The sequence below is a fragment of the Pseudophryne corroboree genome, chromosome 1 (assembly GCF_028390025.1).
Source record: "Pseudophryne corroboree isolate aPseCor3 chromosome 1, aPseCor3.hap2, whole genome shotgun sequence".
NCBI classification, from domain to species: Eukaryota; Metazoa; Chordata; class Amphibia; order Anura; family Myobatrachidae; genus Pseudophryne; species Pseudophryne corroboree.
This window is the reverse complement of record NC_086444.1, coordinates 358,209,340-358,226,611: the sequence shown is the minus strand read 5'-3', so window position 1 is coordinate 358,226,611 and position 17,272 is coordinate 358,209,340.

Sequence of the window (17,272 nt, the reverse complement as noted above, 5' to 3'; positions counted from 1 at the left end):
GTTTTGCCAAAACGCGTTCGAACCCAAAACACGGCCGCGGAACCGAACCCAAAACCAAAACACAAAACCCGAAAAATTTCAGGCGCTCATCTCTAGTATTTACCCTGCACAGAAGCAAAATAACCCACCCAAATCTAACTCTCTCTGCAAATGTTACATCTGCCTCCCCTGCACTGCGCATAGGGCCTAATTCAGACCTGATCACTAGGCTGCGTTTTCGTACAGTGGGCAATCAGGTCTAAACTGCACATGCTTATGCACTGCAATGCGCAGGTGCATCACACGGTACAAAGTGGATCGCCGCTCAGCAATGGGTTTGTGAGAAGGATCCGTTCGCACAGGCATTCGCAACGAGATTGACAGGAAGAAGGCATTTGTGGGTGTCAACTGACCATTTTCTTGGAGGATCCGGTCTGAAGATCGACACTGTCTAGGTCGACAATGTTTAGGTCTACCACTATAGGTCGACAGTCACTAGGTCAACAGGTTTGGAAGGTCGACAGGATTTCTAGGTCGACATGTGCAAGGTTGACATGTCAAAAGGTCGACATGAGTTTTTTGGGGTTTCTTTTTACTTTTTCATACTTAACGATCCATGTGGACTATGATTGGAACGGTAATCTGTGCCGAGGGAAGCCTGAAGCATGGCGAGCGAAGCGAGCCATGCGCGGGGACACGGTGCACTAATTGGGGTTCCTGTTCACTCTACGAGGAAAACAACACCCGAACAAAAACTCATACTCAGGGTATAAATGCTGCAGAGAGATCCAGAAGGATTAAGATTGAACAGTCACCTCTGTCTCTTGCCATCAGAAGATCATTTAACACACACACCATGACTGTTTTAGTGCTATGTCTTCTCCTGAATCCTGATTGGAATGGATCATAAATATCATGAGTTGTCAGGTGGGTTTCCAGTTGATTTGTAACCACTTTCTCAATAACCTTTCCTAGAAAAGGAAGGTTTGATACCGGTCTGTAGTTGGTCATGCAGTCGGGATCTAAATTAGGTTTTTTAAGAAGAGGTCTAATAATTGCTTCCTTTAGGGGTCCAGGAAAAATGCCTGTCTGCAAAGAGCATTGAACAATTTTTGCAAAGACAGGACTAATTATATCCATACAACTTATTAGAAGCTTGGCTGAGGCAGGGTCCAGATCACAGGTGGTGGGATGCAAAATCCAAGCAATTTCAGCAATGTCCTTTACATCCACTGGGTCAAAGCTGGTCCATGAAGGCAGGTGGCTTACATTGGCAGGCTTTGTAGTTTGGCACTCCTTTGATGGCACTGTGGAGATTACAGCCCGGAAGGTGGATATTTTATCTGCAAAGAAGTTTGCAAACTCATTGCATCTTGCCTGGGAGAGGGTTTCATCAGGGTTTCATCAGTCTGCAGGCAGATCAAAACCAAATAAACATAGGCAGAGAAAAGAACATAGCTAGGGACAGGAAAAGCACAAACAAAACTCTAAAAGCTAGGAGCTTAGGAAATAAAATCCCAGAACTAACTGCAGTAATGACAAGGGATGATCTAGATATTGTGGCAATTACAGAGTCATGGTGCAATGAAAATTATGACTGGGACATAGCTATACCGGGATATACTATATTTAGGAAGGACAGAATGGGAAAAATTGGAGGAGGGGTAACAATGTACATAATAAAAAGCATAAATACTACCTTAATACAAAGTATTGAAGAAAAGACTGAGGCCCTTTGGGTGACCATAGAAACAGGGGAGAAGTCGATTTTTCATATTGGCGTGATATACAGGCCACCAGGACAGAAAGAAGAACTGGACAAGAACCTATTGCAGGACATAACTAAATGGCATTAAAAGGAGAGGTAATAATCATGGCAGACTTTAATCTTCCTGATGTAAACTGGGAGCTGTCTGTTGCTAGTTCCACTAGAAGTAGGGACAATTTATATTCCCTTCAGGGAGCATCCCTCCACCAATTGGTGAGGGAGCCCACTCGGAAAGACGCAATATTAGACATAATACTTACAAATGGAGACAGAATATCAGATGTAAAAGTGGGTGAAAACCTGAGATCCAGTGATCATCAAGCAGTATGGTTCAGCATAAAGACAGAGACTGACTCATCTCATACAAAAACAAAGGGGTTGGATTTTAGTAAGGCTGATTTTGTAGGGATGGGAAAATTATTCTTTGGCTGAGTGGAAGAACTTGGAAGCAGTGAAGGAGAGGTGGGAAACAATAAAAAGTGCAATATTAAAGGCAACAGACCTTTGTGTCAACAGTGTTAGGAAAACACAAGGAAAAGGAAGCCAGTGTGGTTTGCGAAAGAAGTAGCAAATATTGTGAAAGCAAAAAAGATGGCTTTTAGGAAATATAAGCAGACACAACATAATGAAGACAGAGAGATATATCTTGTTAGACAGAAGGAGACTAAGAAGGTAATCAGATGTGCAAAGGCACAAGCTGAGGAGAAAATGGCCCAGTCAGTGGGTAAAGGAGGCAAAACTTTTTTTTAGGTATATAAGCAAAAGGAGAAAAACAAAAGGCGGAATAATAAAACTAAAGACAGAGACTGGGAGTCTTGTTGAGGGAGACAATGCAATAGCAGATCATCTTAATAATTATTTTTGCTCAGTATTCACTACTGAAAGAGAGGGGAAGGGGCCACAGTTAAGTTGCAGGGATATTCAGGAAAATTAAATAAGTACATTTACAGAGGAGAAGGTCCTAACAGAACTCTCAAAGCTGAAAGTGGATAAATCAATGGGGCCAGATAGGATACATCCAAGGATACTAAAAGATTTTAAATAGGTGCTGGTAGCACCATTGACAGAATTATTCAACCAATCATTAGCTACAGGAGTAATTCCAGAGGACTGGAAAAGAGCGAACGTAGTCCCACTGCACAATAGTGGAAGCAAGGAAGAGGCAAACAACTACAGACCAGTGAGTCTTACATCAGTAGTAGGGAAATTGATGGACACACTCTTAAAAGAAAGAGTTGCAGATTATCTCAAATCCAGCAAGTTACAGGATCCCAAACAGCTGGATTCACTGGGGGAAGTTATGCTAAACAAATCTTATTGACTTTTTTGACTGTGTGACTAAAGTGATGGATAAAGGTGGGGCTGTGGATATAGCTTATCTAGACTTTAGTAAGGCTTTTGACACTGTTCCACATCGCAGACTGCTAAATAAACTTGGAAGCTTGGGATTGGATACTAGGATTGTTGAATGGATAAGATCTTGGTTGCAGGATAGAAAAACAGAGAGTTGTGGTAAATGGAGTGCATTCACAGGAGGGAAATGTTACCAGTGGAGTACCCCAGGGATCTATACTTGGACCAGTGCTTTTTAATATCTTTATTGGTGACATTGCAAATGGCATTAAAGGGAAAGTATGCCTTTTTGCAGATGACACAAAGGTATAAAACAGGGTAGACACACCAGGTGGGGTTAAACAAATGATTGAGGATCTAGGTAGACTAGAGGAATGGTCAAGAGTGTGGCAATTACAGTTTAATGCCAGAAAATGCAAAATCATACACTTGGGTCTCAAAAATCCAAAGGCTAAATATAGTATTAATGGCACTATACTGGAAACTACTGAGGACGACAGGGATCTAGGAGTTACTATTTCAGGTGACTTAAAGGCAGGTAAGCAATGTAACAAAGCAATGAGAAAAGCTAGTCAGATGCTTGGCTGCATTGGGAGAGGAATCAGCAGCAGAAAGAAAGAAGTAATAATGACACTGTATAGGTCATTGGTACGGCCTCATCTAGAATACTGTGTTCAATTCTGGAGGTCATATTTTCAAAAGGATATTATTACATTAGAGACTGTACAAAGAAGGGCAACTAAAATGGTGCATGGCCTACATCACAAAACATACCCAGAAAGACTAAAAAAATCTCAATATGTACAGTTTGGAGCAGAGAAGGGAAAGGGGGGACATGATAGAAACTTTCAAATATATCAAGGGTTTTAACAAAGTCCAGGAGGGAAACATTCTCCAAATGAAGAGAAGCAATAGGACACGAGGACATGCACTGGAGGGGGAGGTTCAGGGGAAATTTGAGGAAAAATGACTTCACAGAAAGGGTAGTGGACAAGTGGAATGGCCTCCCATCAGAGGTGGTAGAGGCTAAGACAGTAGAGCAATTTAAACATGCATGGGATAGGCATAAGGATATCCTTACAAAGAAATAAGGATCAAATAAGGTTTGAGATAAACATATGGTAAAAAAAAAGGGTGCAGACTAGAAGGGCCAAGTGATTCTTATCTGTCGTCAAATTCTATGTTTCTATGTTTCTATGCTGGCTTGCAAAGCATCTCTGTAATGTACTGTATTACTAAATGGTGAAGAAGCACACCACAATACAATGGGTAAAGCAGTTACATTAAATACAGATATCACTTTAGGCGTCAAAAGCCAACTTGCACAAAAATGTTCAAGAAGACTGCTGACAGCAATTAGTAACTATTCATGAAAATAATTAATCCCAAGCTAAAACATTATAATGCATTTCTTAAAACAAAATAAAAGCATATTTATGTTATATTGCACACAATTGACAAGAAGGAATGTGGATTACGTTTGACTAACCTTATTCAATCACAGTTCTTTGCAATCATTTTAAGTGTAACTAAAATACTCCCAACTTTAACATGAAATCATCATATTTAACATCTACACATACGTATTCATGTGTAATAAAGGTTTACAAGTCTTTGGAATGGGTTTTCTTTTCATATGGTTTAAAGACCCAAGCCATAAAAATAATGTTGTAGCTGACATCAACCTGTTTTTACTCTTTTACGGAGATAAAAGATACCTATGTGGAGCAGACTACTGAGCAGATGCTAAAAATTCTTTCATGTGAGTTACATCACTGAAAGCTGAATAAGGTAGCAGTACAAAGGTAAACCATTCATATAGCTGAGCGTGAATGAAAAACAATTCAAATATTTTACACTATGTCAAGGCTAAGGACATTTTAAGTCTATAGTCATTTGTGGATTTCAGAATATAGGTGGTGATGATTTTCCTTGCCGTGGAATATTCTTATTTGCTTCATTTTGCTATCTTGATTTGGAGCAAGAAGAATATATATTATCACAGTCCAGTTCAACAGCGATTCTACAATAATGTGATTTACGTTTAAACACTTGGGCCAATAATTACTAAAAATCCGAGTTTGTCCGATTTGTGTGTTTTTTTCTAAGTCCCAACACGGGAATTCACTAAGCACAAATCTCGGCAGTATTTGGGCTATTCGTAATGGTTTGATTGGCAAAGTTCAGAAATACGAATGAATAGACCATCGGTCAAACGCGGCTGTTATTTCCTACAACCCGGGTATTCACTATTCATTCGTATTTGGGTGTTAGTCTCTGAGTGCTCAAGTGCGGTGTATTTTTTTGCGAATCGTTAAAAAAAGCAGCAACAAAATAGACCTGCTTTTTCACGACGTGGCACTCACTGATTGGCTGAAGGGACCCTCTTTGACGGGAGTCAGGGCAGTGGCGCACCCAGGGGGGGGTTTCCGAGTACCCAGAAACCCCCCTCCACTAAAAAAAAAAAAAATTTTTTTTTTTTTTTAAGCTGCATGAGTATTATTAATGACTGTCTAGCGTCCTCTGCAGCCTGCTGTCTTCCTGGTGGTACTTGCAAGTGCAATAAAAGTTTACTTTATTTTAATTATAGTACATATGTTATGTATCCATGTGCATACATATATACACATGTATATACATACATACATATAAACACACACATATGATAGATATATATATATATATATATATATATACATGTGTATATATATGTGTACTGTATGTGTGTGTACATATATATATATATATGTATGCATGTTTAATATGCTATGTATATGTGTATATGTATGTGTGTGTGTATGTATATATATATATGTATATATATATATATGTGTGTAGATATATGTGTATATATATATATATATATACACACACACACACACACACAGACACACTAGTTTTACGGACCCAGCATATACTGGGTCACCTCAGTCCCCACCCCCGTGATTGGCTCCGCCCAGTTCTGGAAACCCCCCCATGCAAATCCTGCGTTTGCCACTGCAGGGGGGGTCCTGGCAGTCGGGGAAAGGGGTCCCATGTGTAAACATGGGACCCCTTTCAGTGTGTGGTCGGGTTTCCGGTTTGTTTTTTTGCCAAGTACGTGGATTACAAGATCAGAAGAGGACCGATCTACACTGGATTTTTGTGAGTATAATTTTAATTCCAGGTAACCCATGGATTCTACTTGGAGAAGTGGACCGACCCTCGTGTGAACATAGGTAAGTATGTGTGAATGTAGGTGTGCATGTATGTAATAAAGTTGTACTTTCAAGGTGTGTGAGTTCTGTTTTTATTTGGGTATTTTTTTTGTAGTAGTACTACAGGTACCAGCGGGCCCATTTTTCCACCGCATGCTGGTACTTGTGGTTCTCCAAGTACCAGCTTGCAGGGGAGGCTTGCTGGGACTTGTAGTACTGCTACATAAAACAATATTCTATTTTTTCACAAGGCTATCAGCCTCCCATCCGCAGCCCTTGGATGGGGGGGACAGCCTCGGGCTTCACCCCTGGCCCTTGGGTGGCTGGAGGGGGGGACCCCTTGATTTAAGGGGTTCCCACTCCTCCAGGGTACCCCGACCAGGGGTGACTAGTTAGTGATTTATTGCCAGGGCCGCAGGGACCTATATAAAAGTGTCCCCCGGCTGTGGCATTATCTCTCTGACTAGTGGAGCCCGGTGCTAGTTCCAAAAATACGGGGGACCCCTACGCATTTTGGCCCCCGTATTTTTGGCACCAGGACCAGGCGCAGAGCCCGGTGCTGGTTGTTAAAATATGGGGGAACCCCTGTCAATTTTTTACCCATATTTTTGCAACCAGGGCCGGCTCAAAGAGCCCGAGGCTGGTTGTGCTTAGGAGGGGGGACCTCACGCAAATTTTTCTTGATTTTTAACACTTTAATTTTTTTTTTAAAGGGTGCACAATGAAGCCCTGCATGGATCTCACAGATCCGGCCGGGATTCCTTGTGTTTTGTCAGGCAGTGTTTTACTCACCACTCCCGTAAAACACTGCCTGACATTACGAATCACATCGACATCAGAAAAAACGAATGTGGAAAACTCGGCAGCTTAGTAACTGACCGTATCAGGATTCAAAAAGTTGCAGTAAAATGCACCCGATACCATTCGAGTTCAAACACCCTTAAAAACGGCTAAAACACGAATATTAGTAAATTTTGGCCTTGGTATTATGAACTTTTTAGCTGCACCCTCCAGAGAAGTGGTAGAAGTGCTTTCCTGAGGAAAACTGCCAGAACTGTCCCTAGGGTAAAATGGCTTCCGCTGCTTCCTGGGCAAACACAAATGAACATTTGGAGGGCGAATGAGAGCATGACCTAACTGGTAAGAATTCCCTTTTACCTGGTTTCTCCTGTCTAGTTCTAGTCTAGGAAGAACAGGGCCAAAGGTTTGAAGATTAAAATGTAAACACCAAAATCTATTCTAATTACAAGAGTGTTTCAAATTATTTCCTTAAACTATGGCATAATTTACCTCTAGTGAAGGTCTCTATTGGTGCTGAAAGAGGAAACTGCTTGACCTCTGTGCAACCTCTGATCCTTAGGGTCAGAGCCCATGGAATGCACAGATGTCATGGTTCATAAGTAAGGACAGAAAAGCTCTGAATTCCCAGGCAGAGAGGCGCCAGTGTATGGATGGATCTAACATGTATACCTTCTCCACCCCCAACACTCGGATGTTCTGCTCCCCACACATGTTCTACATTCCTGTCTAACATGTATGTGCCCATCCCATACTCTGCTACAGGACCCACTACACAGACTCACCTCTAGCTTCCTGGAAACTGAATAAGCTGCATAGATGAGATGCCTAGCAGTAAAAACGTATTACTCTATCCTCTATCATCTTTTTCAGTTCACAATCTGTGGTGTGAGAAAAATTCCAGACTTTACTAGAAAAAGATAACTAGTTTGCAGGCAAAGTGACCATCATCTTTCAATAATTAGTGATAATATCAATTGTAGTATTCTAATAAACTGAAAGCATTAGCACATATACTTAATGGGTTTAAAATGTGAAGTGCAAGCTCTGGGATCACAAATCAGCAATTTAAGCATACAAAATAATTTTGTGAACATGTTCCAAAAACATTCAACAAGAAATTCTCCTTGTTGCAAAAGGGAAAAATATGACCATTCAGGTAATGTAATTACAATGACAGATTTAACTAATAACAAATTGCTTATAACAAATTAATTTAACCATTTACAAAGTGTGTGGACAGCCTGTGCCCTTTTGCCCAGTATAGCTTGACTTGTATCGATATACTGGGCAAATTACTTCATGATTTTCCATGCATCTGAACTACTAATTATGGCATAATTAAAAAGTAAGTTATAGCTGTTACAATTAACAATACTTGTAAATGTTTATTTTCAAAAAGTCTCAAAACCATAATTGGTTATCAAAGTAGAACACAGTATGAGCCACAAAGTGATTTTTACACCTAAATCACCTCAGTAAGTATATGCAGATCAGTCCTCTATTGAGCTGACTGCACAATCAATCGCCAGTGAGCTTTGCATTTCTCCTAGGGAGGAGAATAACATGCTTGAGGTGATTCAGGCAGGGGAATTCACAGCTAAGTATCACAACAAACCATTACTAAGTATCTCGTATATTTATTTGCAACTGCTACATTTAGCTTTTGTAAAGCAACATTTTATTTTATTTTTATTCAAAAATTTGCTTTATAGAGGATTTACAAAGGTTGCTTCAGGTTGATAAACATTGTTGTTAGAAAATTGGCTAGATAGCCCTAAAGGTTTCAGTGATTAATTGAGATAACTCTACGCCTTTCTCCCTTCCCAGTAGCTGAGTGGCATAGCACCCTTAACTCCTTCATGCTTCAGGTCATGGATTGCAGAGGAATGTGCTGTCAAGTCTTGCAGCCACTGCTGGTCAACTGAGGTCAGAGGTTAAAGAGAATGTTGGAGTTGCATACTCCTTTCAAACTGAGCCCTGCCTGATCAAAGGCTCCCCAAATTAGTTTGGCTTTCAATCACTATAATTGTCAGCCTGGCTTGGAGTTGGAGAAACATTCCTCTAAATTCTGTTTCCAATCTTTGGCCATTTTAAAGGAGAATGTAAAGCTAGTGTATACTGTTAACCTTGTAATCCTGATGTAATAGCAAAGTTCCCACACCAGCTTTAATCAAATAAAATGTAAATAATGAAAGTTGTTTTTTCCCACTCAGTTGCATGAATTGTAATATCTTCACCAGAGAACATTAAAAGTACCTTAGAGAACAGTCAGATTGGATGGTTATATATTGTCCCATCTGACAGGTATCTTACTATATTGCTTTAATAGGATCAACCTTGGAATCTCTGTAAATATGTCAGTGTTTATGATTCTATGGAACTGTGTAGGCTTCTAGGAAATATATGTGCATAGTGTGATCAATAATTATAACAGGAGCAGTGCTATGTAAATGGAAGCTTCCTGTTGAAATGTTCAATGCTAAACTCTTTTTATGCATAATTAATTTATAGTATACATGTTACAGGCAAAGTTGATAATTCAGATATTGTACAGAATGTCTAGGAAAGGTATACATTGCATTATTACTTGTTTTAAGCACCCCTGTTCTATTCTATAAAGCAAAATGAAATAACATTGTAAATCATTGCTTTAAAAAACACATACCGGTACATTTGTTGTCAGCAGAACAAAACAAATCTCACCAGACAAAAGAAAGTCACTTGTTACAAGAAAAGAGGCTTGTGGGACATTTAGAAGTGCAAAACACTTACTTTCTATAACAGAAACACTTATTATTCCAGCACTTACACATACATTTCAGCAGGCCCAGTTATATGCACTGTCGCTACTGACCTGTGAGAAACTTCCTTTTTCTAGAGGAAGATCTTTGTTAATCAGATTTTGTTTACAGACTGTAAATTGTGACCTTGCATACAACTGCTTTAGCATTCATCTCTGGTAACAAGATGATAGTATGTATCCCTGTATACAGGGTCGGACTGGCCCAGGGTACAGGGAAAAATCCCTGGAGAACCCTACTGCTTGAAGGCCCACCTCCTCTTGTGATCAGCCTCCAGAATGTGCACTTGAAATAGACATATGTTACATTTTGCTGCACAAGAATATGGTGTATTTTCTACAGTGCACTGGTACACTGGTACATCGTCATGCATGCACTAGCAGTATTACTATATATATTTATTAAGGAGCCCAGACTATGCACTCTCTAATGGCTAAGCATGGGACCCTATCACTTCATTCCCCTCTTGGGCTCTTCTTGCCCCAGTCCGACACTGCCTGCCTATAATATATTTGGCATTGGTAATGGTAACACTTCCTAGGCAAAGTAGGTAAAGGAGATCATTTCCTAATGATTTGCTACTATTCATTAGACAGTGCATATCACATTGGGAGGCGTTCACAAGACCATCTGTCAGGATCCCGGCAATCACAGTGCCGACACAGAGATCCCGACAGGTGGTGAAATGCTGCAGCCGGAATACCGGCACCAGAGGCTTTTCTTCCACTATGGGTGTCAACTGTGCCTGCAGCGTGGTGAGTGCAGTGAGCCTGCAAGGGGCTTTCTAGAGCTCGCCCCGCTGCTAGCATTCTTGTGGCCAGGAACCCGCTATCGGGATCATGACAGCTAGGATCAGAGGCATAACAAAGGGGGGTCGAGCAGGGCACGTGCACTGGGCGCCGTGGGAGGTCCAGCAGGGTACCTGGTCAGCCCCCCTTAGTTACCTCGCCCTCTGCCCGCCGCCATCATTGTGCTGCTGCCGTGTATAGCTGCTGTCCTCCCTCCCCACTGTGCCGCCGAGCTAGACCCGCCGTGGACGTGGTGCTCGGTGGCGATTGAGCAGCAGCAGCAGCATCCAATCACCTGCTGCTGGGAGGGAGCGTGACTGAGCTCCCCTCTGCTTGGCCACCCCTGCTCCGTCCGGACTTGCAGGCTCCCCGGCTCCCTGACTCGAGGCCCGGCTCCCAGCTAAAGGTAAGGGGGGGGGGGGGGGGGGGGTAAAATAACACAGACACACCCACACACAAAAAGAAAACACACAAAAAGCACACACACTATCTCTTTGAAGGGGGGAGGAGGACACTAAGAGACACAGGGTGGGATGTATTGACATACATCGCCGCCCCTCGTCGCCCATCGCAGTGATGTTAATCGCATATGTACTAACATATGCGATTAACATCGCAATTTGGTGATGGAGGCCCCCCGCGATACCTGTGAGGTGGTGTGCGGGGGTCTCCGTCACCTCCCTGTAGTCTCCGGCTGTCCCAGGTGCCTCCTACTCCTCCCTGCAGCCGGGCAGTGTTACTACTATTACTTTCATGCCAGGCCTTCAGTCCTTCCCCCACTCGCATGCCCCATTTTCACACCCCATTTTCAGTAGCCACGCCCCTTCAGGAATGTGGCCACACCCAATTTTTTTGGCACCCACACACAGTTACTTTATAGCCCTTTTTTGGGGGGGAGGGGAGGGGGGCGCCATTCGTAATCTTGCCCTGGGCTCCAAAAACCCTAGTTACGCCTCTGGCTAAGATCCAGGCCGCCGGTAATACGTATGTATTCCATCACATTAGAGTAACACATTTTGGTACTGTGCACAATGTATAAGCAATTTGCTCACATTTGTATATGTTTATGCGAGAAATGTTGTACATGTAAGTTTCTTTGATCAGCACAGCGAACATCAATTACCTGATTTGGCATTTGTACAGGTAGAGAGGCTAAGCTTTATTGATTTCAACAAAAATAACTACTAAATAGTATATATCCATGGGTACACAACAGACAAGTATGTATTTGCTAATATTTCATGCAAACACATGGGTGTTTGCCTGAAATAGGCCGCCTTCAATATGAAGATTAATGGTAAACAGCACATAAAACGTCATCAGAGTATAATGAGGGGCCAGTCATGCTGCTTAGGTTCAGCGGTGGGTTATCGGATTCATGTACAGTACTGCAATAAACACAAGTCAGCTCTAGAGTCACTAATGAAACACTCATCTGCGGTTATCATCTGAAAGCATTAATCAAACCTGCCCAATAATCATCCTGTCAGTGCCTAGCACATTATTATTAACCACATTGGTATTTATCAGCCAACACACACAATATCAGCACAGTGGTCCTATATGGACTACAATATCTCAGCGTGTGCAGCCCGGCCACAGCAGGGATAAAAAAAAGGCTGTTCAAAAACAGCGTTACCCCTGAAAGGTAAAACATATTTACAAAGGATGAGAATTTTAGCAAAAAAGAAGCAGTAACTAACAAAAACAATAATTTACATTACTCCGAAACAGTGAATACTTTGTTGAAAATATTTTTAACTTCGTTGACTAAGTTGAAGCTTTTCTGTTTTACCTGTAAATCAACTATTAAGTAACTAAATAGCCATAGATCAACGCGTAAAATGAGGGTAAACAGCACTTTCTTGTTTGACATTTGTTTATAGTTCTGAGAAATATATTGTAAATACAAATTAAACTTCCAGTTTCAATAGGGTAGCTATCATTATACTTAATTGGGAAAGAATTAGCGTAATTGAGTGTATTCAGTTGATTTACCCAGTATAAACATGATCATGTTGTTCTTGTCCTAATTTGTAGCTCTTGTATTCAACTCTCTCTGTCATGAATCTTCGTAGGGAATTGTGCTCTAGGTTATTATGTTTACAGTAGTAATAAAATGACACATCTGTAAACTTGCCACAAGACACAGATTCATATTGCTTACAAGTAAAGGCTTCAGAGATTTTTTTCACAGATTTCCCAATCCACCAGTCTGCGCCCGTACATCAGATATTTTTCAGTGCAGATCATTTTCAGCAAATACAGATCTGCCAATCTTGAAAGGCTCATCAGCTTAGTGGAAACGGTCTGCAAATCTACTGATGTTACCATACACTAGCAATCTACAGCTACAATTCATCTGTGAAATCCAACCTGATTTAACAATCCCAATCGATTTTTGGTCTGAATCTGCAATCTATGAACCCCTACATTGCAGTTTTGTTTTTTTGCCCAATCTGCAAAATGCCATATTAAGGCCCCCAATTTATTGCTGATGTATTGGGGCCTCTAGCCTTCCTTCCAGACACATGTAGCTGCTTTCTTTCCATGTGCTAATAAATTACATTTATTGCATAAACCTGATCACTCTTCAGTAAATAAGAAAATCAAAACAGCCAAATACTCCACCAACTGAATTGAATGCAATTACCACTAGAAGTGGTACTGTATCATAGGGTAAGGAGTATATTCAATAAAAGTCGGATCCATTCCGACATGCATTTGTCAGAATGGATCTGACAACCCCTATTCAATGGACGGCCAAATCCGTCTGTCGGCTTTGGCCGTACTGGAGTGATGTTCTGCTGCTGCTGTCAGCGGCGGGGGGAGCAGACAGCGGTGGGGGGTAGGTGACAGTGGCGTGTGGCAGGGGGGTGACGGCGGCGGGCGGGAGGTGATGGTGGGGGGAGATGGACAGCAGCCGGGGGAGATGGGTGGCGGGGCGAGCTGCCAGCATCTGCGGCAGTGAAGACTAGTGATGTCTGCGATGGGGGGAGGCGCTGCAGGGAGAGAGGTGCCTGGCCAGGCAAACAGCCAGGCAAGGTACCTCTCATCCCCGTAGGCTGCTGCACCGTTCACCGTCTCCTCATCTCAATCTGACTTGTTTTCAAGTCGGATTGCGTTTGTTAGAAAGGGGGCCAAAACCTGTTGGATTTGGACCCATTTCCGACAGAAGCACGCAGATCGGCGGCTATTCCACTGACCCACGTGTCGGGAATTCCTGACCTGTCTGAAAAAAATTTATTTTTTTAATAGGTCGGAACCCCTTCCAATCGAAATCTAACGGAAGCTGCCATCTTTCCAGCAAGATGGCAGCTTCCGACAGTAATTGCATATACCCCTAAGTAGTACTGCTCCATGTTATATATAAATGTAATATGTAAGAGAGTATTTGCTAAAGGGGTGACAGTTTACAGTGCAGTTTAAGTTAAGTGTTCTGCCTGCTATAGTTGTTTCTTCAGTGCATGGAGAAGAAAGATGTAAGAGAATTTGAGGCCCAAGAGGAATATGCAGTAAGATATGTGCAGAGTGAAAGAGGCCTTTGTTTCTGGGTGTGTGTTTAAGGCTACAACGATAGCTCTGGAAGGATACCCAGGGATATCAGCTCCCTGATGGATTAATTACGTTCCCACAAACTTGCAATCTCAGGCATGTTTGATTAAGTCCCAGTTGCTATGGTAGCAAAATGGGGCCTACTGGTCGGCATGACCTATGATCCCATTGAAAAGCAAGGAGGGACATATCCTATAGATTTGACCCACCTATTTCTGGGTTTCTAGCCTGGGGCAGGGAAATATCTCTTAGAGGTGAAGGGCTATTTAAATTGTATTTATTTTAAACATTTTCTTTAGGAAATAAGAATACATACCATTTCCGTGTGTGCCCTAGGTGACCTTAATCTTTGTGATGCATTGGGGAGACTGCACATGAACAGGGATAAACAAAAAAGTTAAAACTTATGGCATGATTTATTGACATAACACTGACAGGATACCAAATACTTAATCTTAGAAAGTCAAGTACATTTGGCTGCTTTAAATGTGTTAAACTGCAAGGTAAAGAAGACATCATACTTAATATCTAACATATCCTAATCTGTCAGTTTACACAAGTGTATAAAAAAATTTTTTTTTTAGCTGAATAGAAGTTGATTATAGTTTGCAACTGCCTTGTCACCTACCACAAGTACAAAGCTTCAACATTGGTAGACTTTAACTTGTCAGCTCAGGACGGTAAGAATTGAAAAACAAAAAATAGATGAAAAAAAATGAATGAAAACAAATAGTAACATTAGTAAATGGAGGGTATTTCTCAAAGCTTGGAGAGAGATAACATTGAGAGAGATAAAGTACCAATTAACTCCTGTAATTTTTCAAACACAGCCTGTAAAATGTAAGGCAGAAGCTAACTGACTATTACTTTATCTCTCACAATTGTATCTCTCTTCAAGCTCTAACAAATTATACCCCCCTTAAGGGCCCTACACACTGGCCGATTTTTTGAAAGATATGAACGATCTCGTTCATAAATGAACGAGAACTCGTTCATATCTTTCAGTGTGGAGACTCCTGCGATGAACGATGCGTGGCCCCGCGCTCGTTCATCGCTGGTCTCCCGTCGGCTGTGCATGCAGGCCAATATGGACGATCTCGTCCATATTTGCCTGCACTTCAATGCAACCGCGTGACGGGGGGAGTGAAGAAACTTCACTCCCCCCGTCACTGCCCCCCCGCCGCCGGGTCGCTCGTCGGCCGTATCCGCCGTCGGGCAGCTCGGCGGCGGGTCGGCCAGTGAGTAGGGCCCTTTAGAGTTTTCATGTCAGAAATCAAGATATGTTGTGATGTGAATCACTTACACATCTACACATTAAGTCACAGATTTGTGTAAGGACAGATAACTGTGTTTTATGTAGCCATTGCTCTTATATAATTGCACCTTGGAAGAGATTCTTGTCACAGGATTATTTTTTAAAGGCAATATACACCTTTTAGTAAACAAACCATATGTCAGAATATTTGCAGATAAAGGGCGGTATTCAAATCTTTTCACCCCCTTCCACACACGTTCTGTTTCTGCTGATGGGAGTGGTGTCATCATTTCAGCTGGCTACCCCTGGGGTAGCAAGGGTACCCAACCCTTTACACAGCTAATCCTGATTACTCTGGGTGCAATATGCGCGATAAAGAGAATCACTTTAGAAAGGAGATTGGGCATGATATATCATTTCAATACCGCCCAAAAAATGTTGATTTACCAACAGTAGTTTATTCATTGATCCACTTTTCAGCAGAGGAGGAAAATATTGAATGTACTGTACTTGAGGACTGAGATTTTATCTGCAGCACAAAGAAGCAGGATAGTCACAGATCAAATAGTCTGTATAGGAAGGTATAAACCAGCCCATCATAGTCCCATCTGCTGTGAATTCCATGCTTTAAATGCTGTGTGTGTAACAAGTTGCACATAAAATAGTTGCAAAGTAGAACCTCTGTAGTCACTCCTGCTCTGAGAGCACTGCTGGCTGAACACAAACCAATTAGCATGTCGTACACATGAAGCAATATCTTATTTCCAGGCTGTGGAGGAAGAGGAAGCGTTGGTGTGGATTTTATTGAGCTGGTCTCACAGAAAGCTGTAAAGGATGGGAGCAGGAAGCCTGCAGGATACAGTCATCCTTTTTTATTCACAAAGCTGGGATCAGATGTCAAACCACACACTGCAATCTGTTACAGGGAATACCATGAGGGCGGCAGGCAGGGGAGCTTAGTCCCCTGGAGACTGCTTCGCAGAATGCCAGAAATGTACTGCCAGGAATCCTCCTCAGAGGTGGTTGCACGAGGTTTCATTATGCCACTTTACAGTCCACATAAATATACTGTTCAGATATATTGTGCTCATTTAATTCTTGCTTGCTCTTTGTAGTACAGCTTCTTGTAGTACCAAAGACAAAGTCCTAGTATACGCAAGTATACCTGGCCAATAAAGCTGATTCTGATTCTTTTCCAGTGGATTTGGAATAAAGATACATTTTTTAAAGCACTTTAGGCACAGTGACAACCAGATTTCATGTAAAGCTAGATATGGATGACACAAGGAGTATCCAATTGGTCCAGGTTAAGTGTCAGTAAACAGTGGATCAAAATGGCATAAAGAAGAACATCGCCTCCTGGCTGCGATTTTACATCAAACGCTGTATGAGCTCCAGAATATACAACTTGGAATAGATGTACCCTGCAGGTTATTAGACAGGCATCGACTATATTTCTGTGCATGGTAGAGTAAAATCGTTGCTTTTCGCCTACTATTTCTTTTTTTAAAACTTATCAGATTGATCCACCTAAAATACTGCTCAGTCTAGCCTTAAATCTGAAAAAAAATATATATATATATTATTTAATATCGTAGCGATCAAAGCGTTTTGGGGGATAACCTATTAACCACGATTTTTGCCTGATGGTCATTATCGGGCTATCCAATTATTGCCGTTTATTTCTTGAGAAAAATCACAGTTTTTCATACGAAAACACATACAATCCACAAAAAGCCACAGAAAAAATGCTTCATTGTCAGGGATTTTGTTTT